A 6087-nucleotide genomic window follows, 5' to 3' on the forward strand; every position below is an offset into this window, starting at 1 on the left:
ACCGCCCCCTGTCACACACAGAGCAGGGCTGATCAGGGGGTTGGGGCGCCTTCCCCTGTCACAAACAGAGCAGGGCGGATAGAGAGGTTGTGGCCCCACCCCCAGTCACACACAGAGCCGCAGGGCGATCAGGGGGTTTGGGCGCTGCCCCCTGTCAGGCTGCTCCAGGGGCCAGGAGGCCTCATGGCTCCGCTGATCCCAGTGCTGGGAGGCCTCGCTGCTCCGCTGATCCCGGTGCTGGGAGGCCTCGCTGCTCCGCTGATCCCGGGTGCTGGGAGGCATATTACCCTTTTATTATATAGGATAGAGGCCTGGTGCACGGGTGGGGGCCAGCTGGTTTGCCCTGAAGGGTGTCCTGGATCAGGGTGGGGGTCCCGCTTGGGTGCCTGGCCAGCCTGGATGAGGGGATGATGGCTGTTTGCAGCTGGTCACACCCCCTTCAGGGTGGGGGTCCCCACTGGGGTGCCTGGCCAGTCTGGGTGAGGGGCTGAGGGCCGTTTTCAGGCTGGTGGGTGACTGAAGCTCCCAACCTCTCCTTTTTTTTCTTTTTCTTTTTTATTCTGGGATTTATTTACCTTCTATGGCTGTCACTGGAGCTGAGATCCGGCTTTAGCTCTGAGGCTCCGCTGCAGCTCTGAGACCTCGGCTGCTGAAAGCAGGTTAATGGGCTTTGTTTACCTTCTGTATTTGAAACTTTGTTGCGACTCCAGCTCTGAGATCCCGGCCAGCTGAAAGCAGGTTTCTGGGTTTTGTTTAGCTTCTATATTTGCAACAATGTTTCTTAGAGAGCAGCTCAGAGCTGGGTAGCAGCAGGCGGGGAACCTTGGCTTCCTCCTTCACTGGAGCAAGCAAGCCTCCAGCTCACTTCAGTTGCCTGGCTGCCAGCCGCCATCTTGGCTGGCAGTTAATTTGCATATCTCGCTGATTAGCCAATGGGAAGGATAGCGAAGTTACAGTTAATTACCATGTTTCTCTATTATTAGATAGGATATTGTTTTTGTGATTAATCACTATGCTTTAATTATGTTCAATTTGTAACAATGAAGTTGGGGGTCACCACAACATGAGGAACTGTATTAAAGGGTCTCGGCATTAGGAAGGTTGAGAACCACTGCCTGAGGGAATGTTTTGGGGGAATAGGTGAAGTTTTTGTCCTTATCCACCAGGGGACACCAAAGTCCGAGGAACTGCCTTCCCAGAGCCCTGGATGGAATGAAATACCCGGGACTTGGGGCAGCAGCCGCTGGGTTATCAGGAGAAGGGTCCAAGGTCCTCTCACTGCAGCCGTGCCGTTCACACGGTGGCTCTCCTCTCTGTGACTCTCGATTCCAAGCGCCATCCTCCCGCAGGGTTTGGAAGACCCTCCTGGGATCAGCTGTCCACCCCAATCAGGCAGCTCTGGGCAAGGGGATGTGTCTCGTAATGTACACATGGCTACTGAGGCCAACAGAGAGAGGCAAGGAAACACAGGTTCTAGTCTGGTTGCTCTGATCGCCCTTTGAACCTGGGCCATCGGTCAATGTTCCCTGTACAGTGTGGGGCCGAGTGCTGGCTCTGAGCAGAGCGCTAGCACCCTCCATTTCTGGACGCCATACTTCTAGTATTATGACCTAAGTTGGGGAGCTTTTTTTTATTCCAGTTGTGCTTTTTGGCTAAGTTGCATCACCTCAATCTAGTATGTCAGCCACTCATTAAACCAAGAGCTTTCTTTTGTAACATCTGAGCTATGGTCCCAACCTGCCAAGATCTGTTCATTTTTATTCTATTTCCCATTTTTAAGAGGGAGCTTTGCCGATACTATTTTTGGCTCCTAATTTAGAAAAGTTTTGTTTTGTTTAAGAAACTGAGTTGGCAGGAGAGTGAGATAATACACTCACTGAAATACCCAGAGAAATTGTAGGAATATGTAAGAGACCTAGAAATACCACTTCTAGGAATTTATCATGCAGAAATTCTCAGAGCTATAAACACAGATTTGAATAGATGTTCTTCTCATTATTTATAATTGCCAAAAAAGAAAGCGTTACAAACTCGTTTACCATCCAGCAGTGTGGAAATGTTTAAATAAATTTTGACATAATCATTCAATGATATATTTTTGCCACCAATAAAAATTTATTTACAAAGACTTCAAGATAGAGGAACATATGTATAATGTACTCTGTATATCATTTATATAGATTTAGCAGAAACCTACGTGTTCTAATTAATGTTTTGGTGTATTTCTTTCAGTTTCTTTTCTATTAAAAAGAAAAAGAAAAACCCCAAACATTAATTGTGTCTTATCTCCAGGTCATGATATTTTGGTGATGTTCTTTTCTTTTTTATGCTTTTCTATTTTTTCATTTTTAGAATGAGCATGTATGTCTTCTGTGATAGAAAGTTTTTTAAAAAAAGAAAGTTTAGCCCTGACCGGTTTGGCTCAGTGGATAGAGCGTCGGCCTGCGGACTGAAGGGTCCCAGGTTCGATTCCTGTCAAGGGCATGTACCTTGGTTGCGGGCACATTCCTAGTAGGGAGTGTGCAGGAGGCAGCTGATCGATGTTTCTCTCTCATCTTTGTTTCTAACTCAACCTGTGGGTCACAAACAATGAAAATACATCCTGCATATCAGATATTTACATTATGATTCATAATCGTAAAATTACAGTAGCAAAATTACAGTTATGAAGTAGCAACGAAAATAATTTTATGGTTGGCGTCACCACAACATGAGGAACCATATGAAAGGGTCGCAGCATTAGGAAGGTTGAAAACCACTATAATTAGAAAAGAGGATCAGAGTGATTATTTCCATCCAATATGACTAGAACCACGACAGAGATAAGCACAGGATAGCACTGGGCCCCAGGGGAGGGTACCTCGAACAGACAGGAAAAGGTAATTAGAAAGACTCTGCTAGAGTACATGCCCTTGACCAGAATCGAACCTGGGACCCTTCAGTCCGCAGGCTGACGCTCTATCCACTGAGCCAAACCAGCCAGGGCTCTTCTCCTCTCTTCTTTTTCCCTTGAAGAAGGAAAGGAGAAAGGCAGAGGGTTTGGAATCTGTACCAAAAGGAGGAAAAAAGAACTCTACATGGACACAGAGCAGTCCAAGTAAGACCCCAGAGGCTTGAAATAGTGTACAAGTTGGGGAATTATGATGTGTTCCAACCATAAAGGGACAGAAAGGATGGAAGGAGATGAGATTGGAGAAAGGGGTCTGGAATGTTAATTACAGTAATTTTGGGACTTATCGCGATTACAGCCAGTGCAGTTGTTGCAGGAGTCAGACTACTGATTTTGTAGCTGATTGGCATAAGGAGTCAGAACAATTATGGTCCGTCCAAAGACAAATCGATACCGAAATGCATGCAGAAATTGCTGATCTGCAACAAGCTGTATTAATGATAGGAGGTCAAATTGTAAGTCTGCAAAGACAAATGCATATGAAATGTGACTGGAATTATTCATCATTTTTCATTACCCGTGTACCTTATAATAAAAGTTTGTTTCCATAGGAAAAGGTTGAAAAACATTTGTTCAAGCATAAGAATCTAACAGAAGAAATTCTAGATTTACAATCTCATATACAAGAAACATTTCAGAAGGAATTGCATAGATTAACACTTGGGTTGCGGGAAACGAGTTAAGTCGGCTCGCGTGAATTGCGCGTACTCCGCGGGAGCCGTCTTAAACTCGGTTCATATAGATTTGCGGTGGAGTGCGGGAAACGTGTAAACTTGGGCCGATTGTAACTGCGTATTACCAAATATTTCATTTCAATCGAACCCATACTTCAAAAGATATAGGCATTTTAACGCGCCATCTTATATTTTGGCGGGAAATTCACCCGCAACCCAAGTGTTAACTGGGCAAAATGTGTTAAAAGATATGGTTGGGGGATTGCAACAATTAAATCCTATACACCATTTACAAGCCACTTTAGGAGCTTCTACTGGAATACTATTATTAATAATCTGTCTCTGTGTCATTTTATATTTAGTCTGCCGAAGACTCGGGAAAACCAAGCAACTAGCTAATAGAAAAGCAGCTGTGTTATCTCTAATACTCCATCAAATGAAGCAAGAAAAAAAGGGGGATTTGTAGCTGGACATTTGTAAACAAGGATCTGAAGTCCTACCAAGAAGAAGTGAATGTTCTATCACAATCTTGAGTTCCCGGAACATTTACCTTCCTGAGAAAGGATAAGATTAAATAGTCGTAGGTGTAGAGCAGAAAGGGAGGGCACAGCTGCAAGTTGTCTTCAATACGCTATTGTAATAATATAGAACAAAACATGATTTAGTTGATTAACTGCTGACGCACTAACCATGTACCAAACCCCAATAAAAGCGATGGTGAGAGTGCAGAGTTTGCTACATGCCTGAGCGAGCTGTAGCCCTCTGTCCGGCTTCAATCATCCTGTGTGCTCGTCTTACCTCTGTGTCTTCGGTTCATTAAACATCCCTCAACACCAAACCCATTAACCACAATAGTGAGTGCTTTGAGCAAATGACAGATGCACTCAAGTTTTTTCTGTCTGAATACAGTACCAATTTAGCATGGGACATTTCTTACTGTAGCCTAGGCTTTCTAGAGCTGAGGAACAACATAGATGGCTCCCCGTTACCAAAACAGGACCCACAGCTCTTTCCAGTAGTCAGTCTACTGCCCAAAGGCACTGATTCATTTGTACAACACAGACTTAAGTGCTCTCAATATGCCAGGAACTATACCTGGTTACAGAATAACTTTTCAAATTCTAGCGGAGGGTAGAAACCACAAAGAAATTGGACAACTGAAGTACAGTATGTGCTGTAAAGGAAATGACTAGGGAGATGTAATAGAGTAACCGGAAGGCCCCTCTGAAATATTTGGGATGAGACCTGAAGGTGGCAAGGAACCCAGCAAGAAAGAACCTAAAGAGAGAGCATTGTGCCCATCCATGTTGCTGACGTTACCACTCCTAATGCACTTCCCTCTGCTTGCTCTGTTCGCTCTCTACATTTCTCCTTGTTTTCTCTGTTACTTTCCCCCTTTTATGTGAAAAGGCTCGGGGTTTTTTTTCTAGAAATCGGAAGTAGAGCATTTCTGGTTATATTTGGTATAATCTTGAAGTCTTTTTAGTTTTATTTGTTTAATGTTTTTATTGATCTCAGAGAGGAAGGGAGAGGGAGAGAAACATCAATGAGAGAGAATCATTAATTGGCTGCCTCTTGCACACTCCCTATTGGGGATTGATTGAGCCTGCAACCTGGGCATATGACCTGACAGGAATTGAACCGTGACCTCCTGGTTCATAGGTGGACACTATCCATTGTACCACACTGGCCAGGCTCTTGAAGTCTTTTTAGATGTATGATTTTATTCTTTCCCAATAGACAAGGTATAATAATATCACATTTGGTGAGCTCATTTCTCATTTAGTTTCACACACTTAGTAAAATAAGTCTTTTCAGCTGTTCAAAAGACATGAACATATCTGGTTCACAACAGTTCAGATGAAATTTAGTCATTGCTGAAGTACTTGGTTCTTAGCTTGGAGCAATATTACCGACTTTTCTTTTTTAAGATCTAATTCTCTTCTCATAGTTCTTTTGAAAAAATGTTCGGAACCGGTTTGGCTCAGTGGATAGAGTGTCGGCCTGCGGACTCAAGGGTCCCGGGTTCGATTCCGGTCAAGGGCATGTACCTGGGTTGCGGGCACATCCCCAGTGGGAGATGTGCAGGAGGCGGCTGATTGATGTTTCTCTCGCATCGATGTTTCTAACTCTCTATCTCTCTCCCTTCCTCTCTGTAAAAAATCAATAAAATATATTTTTAAAAAAATGTTCGGAATAGAGAGACTAAATAGCAAATGACAAATGCACACAATACTGCATTTTTTAAAAAAAAATCCTTGATTAATAGTCAATGCTTCACAAGATAAAACTATAAGTTTATAAATTTTTTTCTCAGAAACCAGAAATAAGAAACAGTTCAAAATTTCAAAATAGTTCTTTATTAATAAAGCATTTTATAAATACACATTTTAAATTTACATGTTAGGTAAAATACATCCAAAGTTAAATGTCACTTCTCAGATTATTGTACAGAAGTCATAT

The sequence above is a fragment of the Myotis lucifugus genome, unplaced genomic scaffold (assembly GCF_000147115.1).
Source record: "Myotis lucifugus unplaced genomic scaffold, Myoluc2.0 scaffold_68, whole genome shotgun sequence".
Classification (NCBI taxonomy): domain Eukaryota; kingdom Metazoa; phylum Chordata; class Mammalia; order Chiroptera; family Vespertilionidae; genus Myotis; species Myotis lucifugus.